Below are 22,582 nucleotides of genomic sequence, written 5' to 3' on the forward strand. Positions count from 1 at the left end.
CAACTGCAGCTCAAGTCAGCTGACCCCAACCATTTGCTTTGTCCCTCTGTCACAAGAGAGAGATACACAGGAGATTCATGCTATCAGACTTCACAACACTAATATGAACAGTTTACATTCATATGCCTGTCTGTAAACTCTGACAGATTCAAAGTTCAACAGAAAATAACCCTGAATGGTAGAGTAATCTCTGGCAAAGGGACAGGAGGAACAGCTGAATGCATCAGCTTCTGGAGCAAAAGTCAGCGTCAGAAGTGTATTTATTGTGCTATCCTTCCCATGTTGTTGACAATCCAGGAGTATCAAAGAAGCCTGATTATCAACACTGTTGTAACAGACTATCACAAACATCCAAAGCTTCAGTTGCACATTTTGGGGGTTCATGTTACTACAAAATACAGTATCACATTTTGATGGGTTGACCCTAGCTTCTTACAATAATCTCAGATGATTTAAACTCCTTCCCAAACACTGACACCATTTAGTTTCTGTATCTAAGTAATATATTTTAAGAAAGACTGTTTTCTACTTCACAGGCAATCAGACTAGGCTTTAGATCCACAAGTGTTCTAGGTAAGGAGGACGAGCCATGCTAGGCTTGGAAGTAGGCTTCCTTCCTTTCTCCTTTTTGTTTTGGCTGGAAGCATGTTTTATTCCGGTATATCAATTGCAGGCAGCAGCCCCCGTGCCCAGGTGTGCTGGATCTGTCTCACAACCTGACAGGCAGGCAGGGCATTAAGCATCAGCCCAACATGCATGTATAATCTCACTCCCTAGCAAACAGTGAACAGGTCTCCCAGCTGATTTGCCTATAGCATGGTACATAGCTGCTGCAAGACCAGTTGCACATTTCAAGCTTTGGGGGAAAAAAAGAAAAAAAAAAGATTTTTTTTCAGCCCGAATTTAGAATTGATATATTCTGAAAAAAAACTGTTAAGAAAACTGAAATCAATCCTAGGTACATACCAACAGCCTATTACTTACCAACCTTTGCTTCCTCCTAGATTCCATTGTAATGAGAACATAAACAGTAAAATAAGCATATATCTCCCTCGAATGAATTACCTATTCAGAGTTCCCTCTGGTGTTCAATAAGCTCATCATCACATTCAAGGTAACAGCCTTCGTTACAAAGGAATAAGTTCCCTCACAAGCAAGTTATCATTTGATGATGAGCTCAGCAATAAGGACAGGACCATGGTGTTGTAACTCGTGGACAAAAGCAATGTTATTTTCCATCAGATTTCAGAGAGGCGATAAACTTACACCTCCTCCTTTGTATATTCAACCGAGTGTCTGATTAACCTCAAAAGGACCCAAAGTGCTAAAGATCCCTTCTGCCTCCCGATGTCACCAAGACCGACGAAGTCTCGGAGAAGGCAAATTACAAATTACAGGTACAGCCCATCTGAACGCGGCACGCAAAGATGTTCTGCACCTCCCGAATAACTATGCTTTGAGTCACAAGGCTTTCCAGCCTCGCACTCCCATTCGCCTCCACGGAACATGAGCAAAGTACAGTGTATCTAATTAACAGTTTGGAAAGAAAGTTTAAAGCTGCCTCTGCAAAGAGACAAAATGCGTTTGCAGGAAAATCCCAAACGAGTTCCCGAGTCGGCGGTGCGCAGGCGGAGCGCGGGGTGGGCGCCGGGCCAGTGCCAGCCGCGACACCGGGGCTGCTGACCCCGGCCGCTTCGGGGTTGCGAAACTCCCAGGAAGAGCAGTCAGCCTCCATCGAGTGGGGCGGAGGGAGCTCGCCGGACACCGGCGCACCCCGGCTGCCGGCCGGGAGGAGCCGATTCCCCGCGCCTCCCCCACCTCCCCGCCCTGCACGGCGGCTGAGAAAGGCGCTCCGAGTCCAGAGCCGCCGCCCGGGAGCCCTTTAACCAAAACCATCTGGTCACGGGCAGCGCGGTAGAAAGCCCCATCCGCCCCGGCCCTCGCCGCTTACCCCCGGCCCCGGTCCCGCAGCCGAAGAGGAGAGAAGCTGCTCTACCCACAACTCAGCAGCTCCCGAGCTGGGGAGACAGGGGGAAGTCTCCGAGGAATCCGCCTTCCCCCTCCCCTCCGCGCCCCATCCCGCGGCGCGCGGCGGCAGGGCTGGGGCTGCGTTACCTTCAACAGGTGCAGGCGCCGGCGGGAGGCAGCCCGCGGGCACGGACCGTCCGAGTTGCCCGAGCGGGAGCGGCGGCCCCGGCAGCCCGGGGTGGGTGGCGGTGGGCTGGACAGAGGCGCTACGGCAGCCCCCGGCGGCCGCCCATGCTCCCGGCGGGCCCCGCCGCCGCCGCCACCGCAGCCGGAGTCAGCGCGAAGGCGGTAGCGGCTGCGGCCACCTCCGAGAGGAAGGACGAGAGCGGAGGGGAGCGAGGGAGGGGGAGGCAGAGAGCGAGAGGAGAGAGAAACCGCCCCAAGAGAAATAATCATCACATGGCGGTCACGATCCGCCGCCGCCCCCCGACAGCCAGAGCCTACGCTTGGGAGCCGGGGAAAAGCTGCGAGGAGGGGACACACCTGTAGGCGCAGCACATATCCGCTGTGAGCACAATGCGAGACAGGAAACTGAAAAAAACAGCCCAGGGAAGGAGAGAGGCTCCCGTTCGTCCCTCCTTCCCTCCCTCCCTCCCTTTCTCCCTCCCTCCCTCTGTCCGTCCTCCTCCTTCTCCTCTCTCCACCCCCTGCCCCCGGTCAGGATCCGCTTGCAGCGCTGTCTCACGCAGGGAGATCCAGGGAAAAGGCTGGGAGGCGGCAGGAGCCGTACTTTCTCCCCGTTTTCCTCTCCCTGTCTCCGCTTTGTTTTGCCCGCCAGCCAGGCAGAGGCCAGCTCGGCGAAGCGGGGCCGCCCGCGGGGCCGAGTGCTCCCGGAGAACCGGGGGCGCTCCGAGCCGCGCCGGGGGACCGGGGCCGGGCCGGAGGCTGCATCTCCAGCGCTGGGGCCACCGAGCCCCGGCCGCCCGTGAACCCTTGGGGTGAAGAGCGGGCAGCGGCGGGACTGCCGGGAACTGCCTCAGGGCCGCCTCTGCCCGCGGCCGGGGTCGGCGCTTGGCCTCCGCGGCGCTCTCCAGCGGGGCGACGGTACCGCTGGGAAAGGGTCTACCTGCTGGTCTGTACCTGACCGCCTTGGGGTACGTGTCGTATCCCGGCGGTGTTCTGAGGACGCTCCTGGACATGAAGGAACATTTTAATTCCCACCCCTTATCTCCTGAGCAGAGTCTCGGAGCACCCAGACCTTTCCTTCCTTCTTGTACACCCTTGTCGATGGGAGGCCCAGGATATGTCACTGGCATCACTTTTACTGAACTTGAAGTACTCTAGGGTTTTATCCCTGTTAGGTAAATCCTCTGCAATCACAGTTTCTGCAGGTTGTCTCTCTGTTCAAGCGCTCTACTAAAAAGCCTGTGTGCAAATTTTTCATGCCTTCCCCAATAAACAGATGAACAGAGTTATTGCAGAGCTCACTTCCCACCTGTTGTGAACGCAGCATCACTGTGCTGTAGCATCATCATCTCCACATTCAGGTGTTACATTTGTCTCGACTATAGCTAATGTAGGGATAATCTACTAAAAGGAGGTATGTCTTAGGATAATGGCTCAGGTAAGCTTTGGTCAGGATGTTTATACTTTGTAACTTTCCATCAGTGAAATGTGGACCAGCAATGTTTCAAGGAGAAATTAATTAACCGCTCTTGGCACTTTGAGTGCTATTTCATTAAATGCTGTGTGTTGTGCTCCCTACTAAAACACCGGGAGAGAGCTGGTCTAAACACCATGCTTTCCAAACAGGAAGCTGCCAAAAAGTTACCTCTGCATCTCAAAACAGCAACAAATAAAAAATAAATAAAAATAATCTCCAGAAACCTGGGCAAGAATAAAGCTATATTTTTGGAAGAGATGTTAAAACTGGCTTTCAGACCTTGTCTGTGCAAAGTGCCACTGCAGACTTAACAGTGTGTTGGGATCATTCAAACACAATACAGAGTTTTGTGGGGTTTTCCCTTTGGGATTGCCTAGGGGAGGCAGACTGTGCTGGCTGAATTTTGCCAGTCTGGCCCAGTTAGTGTGCTAACCTCCACCAGAAGGCCCTTGTCCTTGTTTTTTGGCTTCCTTTCTGCTCTTCGCTTGACTGGGCTTAGTCACTGCAAGATAAGAAAGAACAGCTCTGGCATAACTCTAGTGTTTCAGAAGGTCTGCATTCCCCTTCTGTACCTCTTCACTTACTGGAAAGCTGAAAGGGAATCTGAAGAGGGAGATGGGACTTCCCTAGGAAAATTGAGTTAGTCACGTCCTGCAATCCTTGTGAGGAATCCAGTAAGGAGAAACTCACAGGCTGCTAATGGGCTTGGTAACACCTGACTTTCCAGGCTGCTTTCTCAACATCTGGGCTTCTGGCCAGGTTGTACCCTAAGTTTTGGCAGAATGCCCTAGAATTACCAGCCTGGCAGCTCTCTTTGTGCCCTGGGCTGTGAATCTCTGCCTTCCATCATATTCTGCCCCAGGGCCTTTTGCTGGGGTCTCTGTCACTCATCCCCCTACCCTGCCTGCTCCAAACCTAATGATCTGCTCTCTCTACTCTAGGGAGAAGCCCACATCTGCTTCATCCTGCTGGGGTCTCTGTCACTCATCCCCCAACCTTCCTGCTCCAAACCTAATGATCTGCTCTCTCTACTCTAGGGAGAAGCCCACATCTGCTTCATCTGATGACCACTGACCAGGACTGTACTTGCCACACTTTTGCTGTCTCAAGGTGGCTGTATCCAGGTTAAATCTAAGCCTTGCCCCCCTCCCAGCTCACAACACAGCTTCCTTTGGCTGGTATAGTTTCTTCCAGCTCCTGTTCAGCTGCTGCTTTTTTTTTTTTTTTTTCTTTTTTTTTTTTTTTATACAGTGCCAGAGCAATAGCAACAGAAGAGCTGGTGAAGTGAAGCTGTGCTGAATCCTCATCCAGTCCATAACAATCCCTTGCTGTGCACCTGACCTTGCCGAGTGTGACTGGGATTGTGAAGCTGATCTAGATCTTGAGGTGGCCACACAGCATCCCACCCCAGGATAACGGTCTTCTCTAACTGCTAACCCTCCATAAGCTGCTGTTCTGCCAGGCACATATGGATCTGCTAAAGCAGCAGTGTGGCATATTGGCCCATACTTCTGCCAGCTGGGACACTAATGCGCACCACAGCACTCTGGTTACTGAATTCCATGCTGAATTCAGCACTTGGCCCGCTTGCAAAGGTGAAAAGAATTCACAAGATGTCTTCTGCACTTCCTTGTCTTAGAACCAGCGCACCATCCTTCTGACTCATGGAGAAGTGATACAGGGAGATATTCTCCAGTGAACCCAGAGAAACAGCTGCACATCAAAACCTGTCATTTGTGACTGAAGGATTAATTTCTTCCCTTAGCATCATCCACCAAAAAAGAAAAAGAAGAAAAGAGGTCACATCAAATCCTAAATGTAGAGATGCTTAGAGAAGAGCAACAAGTAAAGGACTGAATGATGAACAGCTTCCTAAACTCCTGGGGATCTTCACTGCAGTCATGCACATGCACAGGTTGTGGCTCAGGGCAGAAAGCTTTGTTCCCTCCCTCTCCAGCAGCAGGACACAGACGACAGGGCTGTGTTTGAATAGAACTCTAGTCCAGATTTCAATTTCCTCTTTATTTCCTTCCTCTGCATTTCATCTGTCCCTCCTTTCTTTGTTATCACCCATTTGTTGTTACGTGCATCCTCCTAATTTTTTTTCTCTGCCTGTTATTTTTTTTCTGCATGTTATTTTCTTTTCACTGAAGGTGACACCTGTGCCTCTTCCCTGCCTGCTTCTCTTCCCAGTGCCGTCGGTTCTGAATTTTGTCCAAGATGCAGCCATACACGGTATCGTTCCTGCTGCTGAGACCTTCAAGGCCTGTAGAAAAGAGCCGAATTTTCAGCTGTTATTGTTAAAAACACCTTGTTCCATGATCAACAGAACTAATGAAGCCAGGTTTCCTGCGGTTTCCTGACTCACTTGCTGCGATAGGCTCGTCTCCCGCTCTGTTTCATGTCCGATGTGATCTCGGCTCGGTGGCGCGGGCGCTGCTGCGGGTCCCGAGCGCCGCGCGCTGCCCGCTCGGCGCGGCTGCCTGCGCCGCCGACAGCACAGCTCCCCCTTCATCCCTCTCTGTTGGAACACTAATTTGAGTCTCTAGTCGCTGATGCTCACAAATCCCTCGGAACTTAATTATCTTTCGGGTTTCTACCTCTTTTATTCATTTGTTTGCAACTAGCCAATGTGTTCTGACATTTTTATGAGGGGCTGATGGGCAGGTAAACAGGCAGATGATTATCAGTCTTTAGGAAGGAAGGTTGTTGCCCCGTGGTCATGGAGATAACCTGGGAGCAACCAAAACAGCTAAAAAAGAACATCAAATCCTTTACAAAGTTTTGAAAATTGCACTTTCTGTGTGCAGACAGTTTTGATTGTCTGCATGCTCATATGTCATATGTCTGATCAACCTCTTTTCATCCTGCTTGGGGATGTCCCATGTCTCAACTCTCTTCTGAAGGTTGGGGAGGGGGAAGAAAGGGAAAAAATTATTCTTCATTAAGCAGCAATTCATCAGCTATACTGAGTAACCACTGAGATTCAGCCTGCCCTAGCACTCCTGCTGCCACCATCCTTTATAAGAAATTTTTATCAATAATGGGAAAGCAAAAAGCACAAGAAGGAGGATACTATCTGTATAGGTTTAGTCTCACAGCAAAGATATAAACGAAGCATATATAAGGATTTTTCGCTCTCCATTTGATGCTTCTGGTTTGGATACGGCACTGCATCATCTTCTGCTAGTGACTGAAATGACCCAAATATACATATTTATATTTTTACAGTCCATAAATCTCTTTGGGATCTACTTTTTTATCTACTTTTTTTTTTTAATAAAAATGCCAGATAAATCTAAGTTGTTATTATTAGATTTGTGAAATGTCACTGTGCACATCCTGATTTTCATGCCCTTTGCACCAAGCTCACATGGCAGATCAATTTGTAAACATCTGGGGTTGTTCTTTACTTGATAGATTTCTCAGTGTCCATTTTACAACAATCCAGAAAAAAAATGTTTAGGGATGAAATAATCTAAGGTTTACTGTGCAATTCCCTTCATTTTTTCCCTTTGATGCTAGAAAATCTTTGATCCACCCAGAGCAAGTGGGTTTTGGTATTTTCTAACCAACCCTCACTTGATACATTTGTTTAGCCTGTGCAAAATGCTACCCAGTCAAAATTTTCCTTTTGTTTAGTTTTACATATACTTTTTGCAGATATAAATTGCTGCACAAAGGTATGAGATAAAAAAGCAGCAGGCACTGGATACAATTTCCATGTGGAATCCAGAGAAAGCCTTATATGGATGTGTGCAACAGCTATATGCATATGCATAACTATTACAAGTAGCAGCCCTCGCAGTCAGGAATTGATGTTCTGACATTGCCCCAGTTGCACCTGGCTGTGTGTGAGCCTGGTTAAGAGATCCTTGGTTAATGAAGATGTTCATATAGACAATGCTTGCATTTTTTAAAGCTATCTTGAATTTTTGAGACATTTAATGAAAAAAAAATTATAACAATGAAATTTCTAGGAATTTTCATCAGGAAGTTTAGTGGTGTTTCAAAATGTAGGTAAAATGAAAATTAATATAAATTATTGACAACAAATATTTGGCCCTGTCCTTTCTTCCCTTCTTCTTATTTTGTTTAAATAAGCCCTTCACAAACACACATACAGACACATCTGTATATATATAAAACAGACAAATAAACCTGTCCAACTTTTATTAAGGCAGCTGCCTAGCTAAACAATGAAACCATTGCTCTGCCATTCATTTTAACCACAACCAATATACTTGGTGGTATTGGTAATTCTTCAACTGGTTGAAGAGTTGGGATCAGCAAGCTGCCATGCATGATTCTATAAATATATTTATGTTGCAAAAAAAAAATCATGATTTTTATAAAAATAATATAATTGTCTACTAATATTTGAACTCATTTTATTATGGAGATGTAGGCTGAGGGAAGACAATGACAAATAAGAGTTCATGATTATAGCATTCTGTTCAAAAGTGGAAAATCAGATTTACCTCTTCTGTGCTGGAAATAATGCATCTTTTTACATCAGTAACCTCAAATATTGCATGATTAGTATTTTCTAAATATATATTGCAGAAAATTTATGTTTATACTACTGAAGTGTGTCTGAACTATAGTAGTTTAGAATGCAGCTTAAATAATTGGAGTTTAAGATGGTACAACAGCATTAAAGAAGCATTTGTAATTTTAAAATATTTGGACCTTTCAAAATTCATCAAATGACACTTCAGTTAAGAAGGAAAATTAAACTATTGACTAATACGACAGAAGCTGTATTTTACCTTTTTATTCAAAGGAAGATTTCCAAGATAATATGTGTATTTTAAATGACTAGTCGAGCTTCCCTCATGTAATGGCAACTAATCAATAAATCATGTGCCATTGTTGTAGCTCAGCATGTCAAATAGCTGCATTTCAGTGTCCACACTTAAAGGTGTTGAACAATTTTTTTGTTCTCGTACATTTCTAGCTCATTAGCCCTCATTCTAGGAGTGGTTATTTTCATGTCAATGAAATTGGTAGAAAAATCACATCTTACCTGCTTCTGCCAAAGGGAGGAGATGGAATGGGGTAATGAACGGGAAACTTCTGTTCCTTAGCACTGCTTGCCACCCCATGTAGGTTTGCTAAAGCAGCTTTTCCTTGTGAGCAACATGGAAAATAAATACACGGCATCATGCTAGACATACTGGACATTTTGATGCTCATGGGAGATGGTAAAAGGATGAATGTATTTGAAAGCAGCTTTTGGCATACATAAATCATGAGGTTTGTACTGAGGCCTGGGATATCCAACTCAATGGATTTTGGTTAGATAACAGCACCAAGATGGACTAATAAACTTTAAATTACCCTGCGCATCTCAGTTACATTTGCCTACCAGGACTCCAGTGCAATCTTCATCTGCCATACGAAAACTGCCCTGCATGAGCAGGTGAAGTAGGTGGCCAGTATGCATCCGAATCTCTGGTTTGAGAACAGTGGCAAACAGCTGAAAAAGCATTAACCTTTGGTGTGATCTCCCATTGCCATTAATCACATTTGGAGTGCCTTTGCCACTCTGTCAGAGTATCTAAAAATGTTCTTGATGAAAACGGTTGGTTCACTTGGACTCAGGCCAGAATAAAGTGGTGTTTGTCCTCAGAGAGATGCAATGAAGAACTAGCTGAAGTGCAGTTGCTGTCTTTTGTCTGCAGTAAACAGCTCTAGTTCATCAGGATATTGCAAAATCTCAATGTCGTCTTTTCATCAGCCTTAAGAATGCCTGGGTTTTTTTCCTGTTTTAATTTATTAGAAGATTAAGTTATTTTCTTGTGGACAATAACTCAAGATGTAATAAACCCTGCGTTTATCACAGGCACATCACATAACTGGAACTCATGCAATCTGAAGTGAATTGTGAGGGTTTGTATAGGTTTCTGCAAACACAAAACACAGATGCTCTGTTTTCCAATGGATCTGTTTTATGTGTGTGTGTATATATATACATGTATATGCATCAAGTCTGTGCTTGTACTCCTCTCCTGTATGCAGTGCAAGAAAGCCTGGGGTTTCATTTCCAAAGTGATTAATAGTTGAGGCTGCAGCTATATTTCATTCTAATAATTCTTGCATAAACTGTGCTCCTCTGTGAAAGCAGATTGCAAAGCCTGGTATAAAATTTGTGGCAGCTGAACAAAACTCAGTCACATCATATCAACTAAGGAACTGTCCTGAACAGTGGCACAGGCAAATCAGGATTTTGGTATCAAAATCATCTTTTTGATAGTTCTGAATGCTTCTTTCCTTCAAGAAAACTCCTTGTCCAGAGTGGTGCCTCCTCCCAAGACTTGTCACACAGAGAGTCACCACTGGATGCAGTAGGCCCTCTGCAACTTGTGGTTTTTCTCCTGGTACCACATCTACTGTGTGACCTCACACGTGGAGGTTCACAGACCCAGGTAGCTGGAAAGGACTTCTGAGGTATTTAGAACATAGCCCTGGCTTGGAGCAGTATCACATACACCTACAGGTAAATTTTAACTTGTTTGCCCAGAGGAGGAGCATGGTGCTGATCAGAGGGCTGGAGCCCCTTTCCATTAGGAAAGGCTGAGAGAGTTGTGGTTGTTCAGCTGGAGAAGAGATGGCTCCAGGGTGACCTTTCAGTGCCTGAAGGAGGCCTATAAAAAAGATGAGGTTAAACATTTTAACTGGGCTTGTTACTGTAGGACAAGAGTATTTTAGTATTTTAAACTAAAAGAGGGTCAGTTTAGGGTCGGTAAAAGGGAATTTCTTACAATGAGGGTGGTGATACACTGGTACAGGCTACCCAGAGAGGTAGTCAGTCACTGGAAATACTGAAAATCAGGCTGGACAGGGTTCTCAGCAACCTGATCTAGTTGTAGCTGTCCCTGCTCTTTACAGGGAGTTAGACTAGATGAGTTTTACAAGGTGCCTTCCAACCCAAAGTATTCCGTAACTCTGTGATTCTATGTTCTCCTAAAAATCTCCATTGATGGGGGCCTGAACATTTTGCAGGCCATCTGTCTATCTCTTAACTGTTATTGTAATCCTAATATCCCATCTGAATCTTCTGTACTGCAGATGAAACCCTTCTCCCCTTAGGTTAACAAGGATGTGAAAGCAGGTAGGTTGTTCTTGTCTCTTCACAAAAACCCTTTATGTATTTGAAAACTGTGATTATGCCTTCTCTAAGCCTTCATTCTTTACAATTCTCCTCTACCATCCATTCAAACTTCTCATGTAGGCTGAATTTTCTAGGTCTCTTATTATTTTCTGTGCTTGTGTAACTGGGCAGCTTCATCTCTGAAATGCAGTTCTTAACAGTGGCCCTGATCCTTCAGCTGATCCCCTGCCAGTGGTGAATGCAGTGAAAAGATTGCCTCAGTTGCTCTGCAAGTTGTACTGCTATTATATAAAACTTGGAATTCTGAGCTAAAAGGGCCTTGGGAAAATGGTGCACTGAAATGGAGAATAATTGAACCATGCTGGTAAGGGGAGTGTGCATCCTGTCAGTAGATGGGTTTGCTTATTAATTATGCAATGTTTCTAGTGAAGATAAAGTCTACAAGGATTAGGTGACCTATGTCAATGTTATAGTACCTCAAAGATGTTATTTAGTCTTGCTGGATTTGTTTTGGTTTGCATTTAGCTTCATTTTTTAGCTGACTGAGGAAGAAAATTATATAAAAGTAATAAAATATAACTTAACTAGCAAAATAAGTGTCCAGGAGGATGAACTTCACTATCATTAGAGAAAAGAGCCAAACATGGAGATCTAACTGGACTAAAGGGTATACTCCATTTGCATGCTGGAATTAAACCAAGTCCTGCATAGCTGCCCAGTGCCCAAACTAAAATTCCCTCAATGCAACCCTAACCCAGTGATGCGATTCCTGCAGCAGCCGTCTCTTACCTAACAGCTCAGAGCCTGAAGCAGGGATATTGAGTCTTGAGACTGTTCATCTAAAGGCATACTAAAGCAGCAACTGGATCTTGTATCTGTATCTCCTGTCTCCCAAACATTCACTCTATATTTCTGCTGCCTTTGGCACCTCTCCCAAGCAGTTCTCTCAGTGTGGTGGTACATGGAAGTAAGGAAATGAATGCTGAAAGTAGCAAATGATGATTAATGAACACCTAGTCCCTCTGTTTTAGTGTCCTTCCCCTTGTAACACGTCCTTGATAATTAATTTCTTCAAGAGGGGTTTCACATTATAACTAAGCTGGTGTAAGGTTCTCTTCAATAACTGATGATTCTCATCCCCTTCCCTGATTCTGGCCAAATAATTCCCCAGCCTCTTGGTCCAGTTTGGTACATATTTGACCTCATAAAATAAGCCTGTTTTGGGAGCCAACAATCAGAAAACAAGAAAAAGAGATCTATATATTTTGCTTCCAGAATGCCTGATGATATTGCTCCCTGAGCTGGTTTACCACCTTGCCAGGATGGTTCTAACAGTGGCATATTGGAATGAGATTGGAATAGGTTGAGAGAACGGAAATGCAGGCAGCAGACCACTAGATAAAACACTGGGTAAGCCTCAACAACCCTTTTTGCTGTTAGAGGGTAAAAAAGTAATGGGAAGCAATCACTAGGTTCTTCATTTGTGCTTTCTCTTCTGAAATCTGTGATTTTAACAATACTTGACTTTCAACTTCTACATCCCGCTGAAGTTGCAGCTGTCTATACTTGAAGTAGGTGGGAGGGCTAAGAATGAGATTGTCACAGAGGCAATGCAGTTTCCTTCTTTGATCATCTGTTTTTCTATTTTTCTGTAAGATTCCACTCCCTGGCCCAACCTGAGAGCAGAACTCAATAAGGCAGTAGGACATTCCCATATTAAGCTTTCCGCACACCAGTTAGCATGGGGCATGAGAGTGCTGTGAGTGTGAACTCCTGCTGCCACCCACCTCTCCTGCCTTCATCACTTACAAATGGACAGAGGCAGCAGGAGGGGCAGCACAAGCCAGAAATCAAGCAACATGAGAAATGGCTGGGCAATTGCAACTGACAAGCAAGAGACTTGTAAGAGGCGAAATTTAAAGCCTCATTTCAGTTTTCCTTGTTAGGATGCTGTTAGGCCTCCTACAACAATGACAAGTCAGATATAATCTAAGCAATATTGTACAGCTGAGAGCTGAATGGGGCTCTATCAGACATTAGAATCTCTCTCTAATGTTTTGCTTCTGATACCCAGGAAATTTTGTTCTCCACTTGGAACAGAAGAGAAATCATCATTTGAATAAAACAAAGAAAAACAACCAAACATTTGGCAAATACATTATTTTAATTGTAAATGTGGTAACTATTTGGAAATGTTGATGTTTTTTGGCAAGCGCAGTGCACACATGTATGTTATTAGTCATCCAACACACTAGATTTGTGATAAATATATTTCTTAAAATAGATTTGCTCAGCATTTAGAATTTTTGTCTTCTTTATTCAATGACTTTCCAAAACTGGAACAGATGGATAGGGGAAAAACATTTTTGACCTCAGAATGGAATAGTTTGATGGAATTGCAACAGACAGATGACTTCTGTGTGTTAATAGCATCTTATTCAAAATGGTTACTGCCATGGATCACAGTGCTGCATTACAGGCTTATGATAAGTATTTCTGTAGAACACATTTAAATCTAGTTTGGCAAAGAAGGGTAGGAAAAAACCCCTTCATTTACTATGTCTGCTCCTTGATCCTTTAGCAGTTTTTGTAGTTTGACAAACATTATTATTTTTGCCATGTTTTCCTAAGAAAATAAGGCTTATGAACTGATGGTTTGGATTTTTATCCCTTCCCCCATAAAAAATTTGGAACTATGTCCTAGTTTGAGTTTTTTAAAATATTGATTTCCTGGCAATTTTATTTAAAAAATGTACAGAGATAGAAGTAGCCAAATTGGTATCATAAAGGAAAAATGTGATGTCAGTGAGGTTGGTAAGTGTGAAGGGATTGAAACAGAAGAGAGATTTAGGTATGCTTCAGGTATGGGAAAGGATTCATACAGTTGCTGTCATGGTATTAAGCAGTGAAAAAGAGCCATAGGATTAGCTGCAGAGATGACTGATTTTGATAATTTTGTTCCAAAATACGGTTGTGTGCATTACATGAAATGAAGGAGATGTTTTGCTTCATTTTTAGCTGCTTTGAGTATTCACAGCAACAACAGCCTACAACCAAAATCTTGTTTCTCTCTGAATGTTTGAGATATGTGACCCACTGAGAACTTCTGCAGCCTTGGTCCCGTGGGGTGGCTGGTAGAGGAGTCTTGCTCACAGGTCTTGCTCTCACGATCACGTTTGCAGCCTGTGGTTAGCTCCCTGCATATTGATAGCACAAATGGGAGTATTTTCATGGGTTTGAAATGAAGCACATGCATAATCTTTGGCAGGGTCAGCTCCCACGAGCTCTGTGTTTCCATCACCTAATGGAGCAGCTCTCTTAACCCAGGTGAGGTTGACACGGGTGCCCTACAAAAGGTTTAAGTCTCACTGACAGCTAGTGTTAGCAGCTAAGTGTTCTCATTGCTTCTTTGTTTTCCTGTGGTGCTTTGCCTGATTCTGAATACTTTTAAAATGGTGCATGCCTGCAATTTCATGTGAAAGCAATATTCATTGTCTTTTCAAAACATGTGCTACAGGAGTCCAAGAGAGAAAACGAAACAAAGGGTCTTTTTAGGTGTGAAAAACATATCAATCTGTGTTAACAGCTGATTTCAGCAGCCTCTTCTGTCACACTCCTGTGGCTGGGAAAAGTTCTTTCTTTCCTCAAAGAAAAATGGCCCCCTAGCATTACTCTGAGGCATGGTGAGGAGAGTGAAGGGGAAATTAGTGTTTCCTCTCGTTTGGTAATTTGTTCGACTCAAAGACTCTTACCAGCGAGTGAAAGCAGTTGTGCTCCTGTTGTCTGCTTTCTTTGTGTATTAGGCAGAGGGAAGTGGCAGCCTGCTGCAAAGGAAGGGCCCTTTTCACCAGGAATCATGGAAATTCCCTTATCCTGCCCCCGAAGCAAGCAAGCAGGGAAACAGCAAGAGGAGATAGCACGGTGTATTGGCAATAGAGGGGAACAGCCACAGAACAATTGATGTGAAAGCCTTCAGCTGAAATCAGCATGTGGCCCACGCAGCTGGCCAGCCTGCCTGCCTGTAGCTGCAGTAAGGTATTTACACCTTGAACAAAGTAAGAGGAGTGCTAAAAAAACCAGGAGACAATCATTAGACCGTGTTTATTAACAACACAGTGCTTTATCTTCAAAGTGTTATGCACAATTAATCAATATATTCAGCAAGTGCAGTAAGTGGATAGCATTCATTATCACCCAGTCACTATCTTACAAACAGATTTAAAGTGATGAGAAGAAGATGCGCTTGAAACCTTGTGAAGGAACATTTTTAACCTACTGTTTGAACTGGTGCAACCGTTTTTTGAATTACTTTGTACCACCTTGTCCTTTCAATCCGTTTCATCAGGTAAGCATTGCCCACAGGGCTGAGAGGGCATTTCAGTGTCCTCTCCTATCACTTTGATATTTGCCTGTTAGGAGCTAGAATGAAATCTGTTCACTTCATAGGAAGATGTGATTACTCTCAGAGGATAGTCATCACTTTCAGTTATTTTAGCAGAGGTAGTCCTGAACCAATATTTTAAGTGAGCATCCTCATCAAGTGGATGAGGCAAATACCAAAGTGCCATTCTGGATACAGAAAAGTTGGACGGGAGTTGTGCTTGGTTTGAATCTAAAACATGTTGCCTACTTCAGGTTCTGTGATAATGGGTATTCAATGGCATTTGTTTCAGTCTCTAAGCCCTGGCCTGAATTCAAGGTACTGACAGCAGCAAAGTAAAACTACAACCAGTCCCCCAAGGCAGGCAGATTCCATTTAATATCTGACTAGGTGTAGAAATTATATATAAAGTCAGACATGCTCACATGCTTTCACACAGTAGTACATAGGGTGTAGAGCATAAGTCTTGTGAAGAGCAGCTGGGGGAGCTGAGGTTGTGTAACTTGGAGAAAAGAAGGCTGGAGGGAGACATTGTTATGCTCTGCAACTACCTGAAAAGAGGTTGTGCTGAAGTGGGGGTCTGTCTCTTCTCCTAAGTAACAAGTGATAGGATGAGGGGAAACGGCCTCAAGTTACACCAGAGGAGATTTAAGTTGGATATTAGAGAAAGCTTCTCCACAGAAAGGCTTGTCAAGCAGTGGAACAGGCTGCCCAGGGAAGTGGTTGAATCACCATTAAGGTCTTTATAAGAAGCGTAGATGTGGAGCTTAGGGACATGGATAGTGGTGGACTTGGAAATGCTGGTTTAAGGGTTGGACTTAATCTTAGTGGTATTTTTCAACCTAAATGAATTCAGATCATGGAGAGCTCTTCTAACATAAAACAATACAGCAGTGATGTTAATTTTCTGAGTAGTGTCATTTAGTGAATAACAAACCTTTTCAAAGTTATCTTGTCATTCATAGGACAAACTCACTTCAATGTGGATGCACAAGTACTAGTTCCAAGAAGTACTGTCAATCTTTTCATTGAAGTTTTCCCTTGCCTTTCTCTCTCCCTCCTGCCGTCACTCTTTTCCCCCCCAAACAAAGCATTGCACAATGACAGCAAGAGGAAAAATCTGTGAAACTCCAGGTCAACAAGAATAATTTCTTGGTAAGTTCTATTAGATTTGTTTGGAACCTTTAGTATTTTGGGATTTTTTTGAAGAGTAGATTCTAATGCTGTTTACTTCTGTAGAGACTTTGTAATTTTAGACCTTTCGAAATTATTCTGAACAATCCTTTGGATGTTTTTTAGTGCTTTTAAAAGAAAATCTACTCATTATAAACATCACTAGCTCAGTAAAAATGGAGCTTATGCAGTAGTTCCAAAGTATTTCCTTCTATTTCCATTCTGTTTAGCTTAATGTTTGAGAGATTATTTGTTCAGATAGGCTTTTATTTGTTTTATAGGATAATCTGATAGAAAAACTCAGTGATTAATTTATGTTGTTATTAAACTATCAGGGCTTCAGGTATTACAATATAAATATTGTGAATGAAAATGCAAAGAACTGAGGAAATTTAAAAAATAAAAATAAAAATGAAGAATGTCTTTGATGGTACACACTTAAGCCCTATTTGTACCGAACAGTAATCTGGCCATGAAGAGCTCAACAGGCTAAATTTCAGGTCCAAGCTGTGCCACAGATTCCTGTGCTGCCTTAGATCACCATTAGCAACTGCATTTTTTAAACAGTTGCTCATGTGCAACGTTTCTGTCTTTGTGTGCTCTAATGAGAAAGTAGCAGTCAGTCCAGGACTGCTCCAGAAGCCTTGGTGCTTCAGCTTCTTGGCTGCCATGGGCCACACCAGGCACCCAGCCTGCTGGAAATCAGATCAAGTCTCTCTTTTTTTGCACCCATTTGTGATTACAGGAGTCATATGTTTACAGTGTGGCTGAGTTAACATGATTGTGGTAGCTGTTATATTTTATATTTCTTTCCAAATGTAGTTAACTATCCCAAAACCTATTATGTTCTAATGCCAAAACATTACTTTAGAAGTTAAAAACATGGATGGGCTACAATGCTTTGCTTTTCATTTCAAAGCTGTGATTTTCACAAAAAATCCACTGTAGGTTCAGAAATACATGGTAACCTACAATATTTCATGTACCCAGAGTCATCATCCCTTTGCAGACCAGGAGAAAAAGTCCAAATAGTTTGATATGCAGCTATTGATTCTAAAAATCATGAGAGGATAATCACAACATTTCTGTTATTAAATAGTGCTGCAGCCCAAACACATATTAAGGGGCCAACTGCTGTGTCTAAAACATGCAGAACACTTGAACTATCAGCATTCAGCCTTACTTGGTAGTTTGGATACTAAAGATCTTGGCAAAACAGAACAGATGCAGGACACTCTCTGTCTTCTCTGCTCTTGCATAGTCTCATATGGCTGGCCCCTCATAGGGCCAGCTCAGGTGGCTCTAAGGAAGAAGATCTACTGGAGCCTTCTCAGAGACACCCTGGCAGGAAAGTGGTACAGGCTGCCCAGCTGGGGTCTGGAGGACAATGGCTGTTAATATGAGACAGCCCTTTTAGGCAAAGTGCTTAAGCCCCAATACAGACCTAAAAAAAAAGGTGTAAAGGACACATGGTGAGAACATCTTAGCAGGACTGTTGCCAGACTATTTTGGCTCTTGCTTGTGGAATCATCTTAGATGTGTTGCTGAAATGTAAAGGTGTTGAATTGAAATGCCGCTTCATCTGTACGTGCTCTCCTGTGGTGCACAGCAATTCTCCTGGATGCCCCTTCTTCCTTGCTGGTGGCAAACTGCCTTCATGATGGAGAAGCCAAAATGCTCTGCAAGCAGCATGTGCAGGACTTTCAAAAACTATAGAAATTATAATTAGCCTTTGTCCTGCTAGAATTCAGTCAAGGCTGTAACAGAAAGGAGGACGGAAATGCTCTTGGCTCACTTGTCTTTACTCATTGCTTTGCTCTGCTGTACATGTGCTCACCAGCATGGGTTGCTGAACTTTCCATGGCCACAGTGCATTCTTGCTGTTGTGCATTATCATAATTTCTTCTTCCCTAGAAATCTGGAAGATCCAATACTCCCACCTGACTTCAAACTGGACTGTGATGGGCAGAAGCTGTATGCAAATAGCAATATTGTAGCTGATAGCAAGACAAAAACCTATGGCTGTGGCTAATGAAGTTAATGGAGCTGGGGTTTCCCATCAGGTGCAGGACTTTACAGCAAAATCAAAATTTTCAGGTGTGACATGGTGCATATTTAAGATGAATGTTCCAGTTCTAGTAAATATCTAAGAAGACAAGAGACTGATCCTGAGTCTGCATTTAAACTAAACAATAATCAAATGGGGAAAATGGCCTTTTGGTGACGTGAGAAGGAAGGCACAAAAAAAAAAAAAATGGGTAAAATGCTTATGGGCAGCAGTGGGAAAACCAGAGACTGCAGCATGAAAAGATAATATCTGGCTTACAGTATCTACTGCTACAAAGCCACTGTTTTTTTCCAAGTTGATTTGAGCTGCCTGCTGAATAACTTTACTCTGATCCAGACATTTGCATTCTGTGGCTTCAGTGTTTTTGACCTAGCACTTAGGATACCAGAAAATGGGCTTATGAGTGAACAAGGCTCCCAAACAGGCAGATAAACAGCACATGATTGCAGCCCCAATTGTTTTGTAGTGTGACTTGCAGTTGCTTTTCCACTTAATATTCCTTCAGGCAAACAGGCTTTTTAATTCCTGTGCATTTCACAGGAAGATTTGCAGATCTGCCTTTAATGTTTTGCTTCATCCGATTGTTGTTGAGAAATACCAGGGTCTTGAACTTGAATTCTCTGCCTGGAGACATTTTTGTTTGCTTAACAGATGAATAGCCCATACAGTGAAATCTGGAGCAAAACTTTCTGCAACTCCAAATGGTACTTCCTATGTCCCTTTAAAGTAAATTTTGTGGTGTTCAATTATATGTGCATTCTGCAGTAAGTGATTTATCCTACCACAGTGTTCTTCATTAGTGTGGAATTCTTGGACTAAGACTCTTTTAGGGTTAAATTTTAGACTTGGTTTTTAGAAAGCCGCATCAGTCATGATCTAATTGCACAATTTCAGCAGAGCTGACATTTAAAGTATGTGATAATTCTACCACTTCAGACAACCACTATTTCAAGGACTATCTCCTAGAAACTAAATTAAGGATCATCTAGATTGAAGTAAGAAGTGCTGAAGCATTGTTTGATTAAAAAAATTAAATAAATTATTCTACAGGGAAAATAATTATGATTTGTTTATGCAGATATTTGAGATACACTGTCTCTGAATATATACAGGTGTCTAGTCCACCAGAAAGTTTTCACTTACCAGAATTTCAAGTACTCTTTTTTCTGTTGACATAAATTTTTTGGTAGGAAGAAATCCACACTTGGTTTTGATGCTTAAAAGTGCATATTGGGGAAAATGGCCCATGGATTAATCTTAATAAATGTCACTCTCAAAAGACAGTCAGTTTCAAAATCAATCTGTCAATCCCACCCATGTAGTTGCGGCTAATACCCTCTTTGTATTAAAAATAACTGTTCCCACTAAAATGTTGGAAACAGATGTGCTGTGGAGTCTGCATGGAAAATATCCTGCAAGGGGATTGTGTGGAATGACTGGGAAAACAAAGTAACTGTTCCCTTGCTCCTCCAAGATTATCATTGATAACAATAAAGTGAAATAAAATAATGTAATTGAAAACAGCACATCTCTTGTCTTTGTTTTCAGCCTAGTCATATGTCACTTACTGCAGATCTCTGCCTTCTGAAGGCATTGCCCTCACTCTGCCTCTGAAAAAAGCTGTTCCCATGTCTGTTTACTGCCTCCTTAACTGGGAGAAGGAAAAGATTGAACAAGTTAGGTGCTGGCACAAGGTCTTGCCATGAATCTATTTGTTTCTTTTTTATAGGAAGCAGTAAAGAACATGTGCTTATTTTGATTGTAAAAACAACATTTTTATATTCCTATTTCTTATGTGGCTTCATACAATTATGATACACTTTACACATCCTGGCATTTTCCTTGCTTGTGGAGCTTGAAATGTAAAAAGAAAGTAAGTCAAAGCAAATAAACACAAGGTAAAGTAGAGGACAGAAGCACAAAAAAGAGAAGAAAAGAGAATTGTTCTTTTGTCAGAGTGAAATTCAGAGTGATTTTGAAGACAACCTACAGGATGAAGACAGGATAATTATTCAACTGCAGGGACCCATATAGACTGCAAAAATAAAAAAAAAAATATTAGGAAGAGCAGAGAAATCAGTAGGAATGGAAAATGAAAACAACTGTAGCCAGTTTAAAATGTATTTAGTTTAAAGGACCTTTTCATACAATAGAACTTAGTATTTAGGGTATGGAGAAAAGATGTGAACACAAAGAGCTGGTCATGGTACAAGTAACCTTCCAGCTTAACCACTGGACACAAATAGAGAATGAAGCAAGTACTGAAACTATGTGGGCCTTTTGGGGAAGTGCTGGCTGACTGCACTATGAGGCCAGACTGCAGTGCCTGCCCACTTGGCCTGAGCCAGTGTGGCTGTGGACATACTGCATTTTCCCCTTGTGCCTCAGTTTCCCAGCTGCTTCCTTAATCCAGTGTCATTGTGGAAAACATTGCAGTAGAGGAGTACAAATACCACAGAACCATCATAGAATCACCAAGGCTGTGAGAGACCTTGAGAGCATCCAGACCAACCATCCACCCAGCACTACCGCTGTAACCCCTAAACCATCATGCAGTGCCAGACCCAGAAAACATTTTCAGGGTCTGAAAACACCACCTCCCTAAGCAATCTATTCCAATGCATGATCACCCTAACAGTGAAAACATTTTTTCTGTTATCCATTCTGAATCTCCCCTGTCTCAAGTTAAAGCCATTTCCTCTGGCCCTCTCACTGAGGGCCTGGTAGAAGAGACTGGTCCCCACCTCAGCACAGCCTCCTTTCAGAGAGCTGTAGAGAGCGATGAGCTCCTCCCTGAGACTAAACAAACCCAGCTCCCTTAGCTGCTCCTCTTAAGACATGTTTCTAGGCTTTCATGAGCTTTGTTGTCCTTCACTGGACACATTCCTCAATCCCCTTTATAAAGTGAGGAGCCCAGAACTGGGCCCAGCCCTCAAGGCGAGGCCTCACCCGTGCCGAGTAGAGGGGGATCACTCCTTTAGTCCCACTGGCTACTATACTCCTGATAAGGGCCAAGATGTCATTGGCCTTCTTGGCTACCTGGGCACGTGCTGACTCATACTGAGCTGGCTGTCAACCAGCAGCCCCAAGTCCCTCTCTGCTGAGCAGCTCTCAAGTCCCTCCCCTCCCTGCAGCTTGTAGCACTGCCTGCGGTTGCTGCAATTCAAGTGTGCTATCCAGCACTTCACCTTTTTGAACCTCACATATTTGTCCTTAGCACATTGATTGAGTCTGTCCAGGTCTCTCTGTAAAGTCTTCCTACCCTTGAGCAGATCAACACTTCCACCCAACTTAGCGTCGTCTTCAAATTTACTGCACTCAATATCCCCATCCAGATCGTCAGCGAAGATGTTGACAGGACTGGCCCCAAATATCCATGTGAATAGATACATTCATGCCTGAGACTCACGTAATCAGACACTGCACAAGAGCAGATGGGACAGATACTGATTGTAAGCCCATATTCTGTGATGCTGGATCTGCACAGCAGAGCTGCTGGCAGGTAGGTTTATTGGCAGTCACAAAGTAGCAGCCTATCTTTGCTGCACCTCTCTCTAATAGTCTCTGTTTAATTTGATGGGAGTTTCTTACCACTAATTACATCCAGCTTAAAAAACAGAATTATATTTTCATAAACACTGAGGAAAGCAAAGGCTCTGAGCACCTGTTTTGCGTGTTTGGTAAGAGGTGGAAGCCATGGGGAGCACGGTTATGTAAGAGTCCTCATAGATCTGGCTCGGATCACTTTAAAAACTCTGTCTGTCTCCTTTTTGGGCATTTAGTTTTATATGTGCACTAGCACTTAAACACTGTAGATTTTCATTGTGGAGCAGGATGGAAAAAGTTTCTTTAAATAAGGAGCTGTACTCTAGCTTGGTTTTATTGTAGCTTTTCACACAGCCTCACATGACATTCTCATAAGCAAACTCAAGAAATGTGGTAAGTTCAGCTGAATTACAAGATGAATACAAAATGGCCGAAACATTCTGCTTAGAGCAATTTAAACTTTTATAGAATGCTGGGAAATGCAGAACATTTATCACCCTGGAAAGACTGTTATGCAGCCACAGCTTTATTAATCAATAACCTTATGTTAGAAGTAACGGAATGATTAGAGAAGATACAACTCTATTATTTATGTGAAACTAAGCAACTAATGAACAAAACAGGGAGAAGACTGAAATATTCAGTGCTTTTCTTTATCTCCACAGC

General features: G+C 43.1%; 1 protein-coding gene across 2 annotated transcripts in view; it reads right to left on the reverse strand.

Moving 5' to 3' along the window:
• Positions 1–2,599, reverse strand: part of PLXNB2 (plexin B2) — a 251,059-nt gene extending 248,460 nt beyond the window's left edge. The window contains exon 1 of one of the 2 annotated variants that reach the window (XM_041405443.1): positions 2,512–2,599. The gene's annotated coding sequence lies outside the window, so the exon portion shown is untranslated. Of the gene's footprint in view, positions 1–2,115; positions 2,440–2,511 lie in introns of those variants that run through there. The other variant, XM_041405444.1, reaches the window with a different exon arrangement.
• Between the last annotated feature and the right edge of the window lie 19,983 nt (positions 2,600–22,582).

Source organism: Onychostruthus taczanowskii, unplaced genomic scaffold, assembly GCF_017590055.1.
Source record: "Onychostruthus taczanowskii isolate IOZ18803 unplaced genomic scaffold, ASM1759005v1 scaffold23, whole genome shotgun sequence".
Lineage (NCBI taxonomy): Eukaryota > Metazoa > Chordata > Aves > Passeriformes > Passeridae > Onychostruthus > Onychostruthus taczanowskii.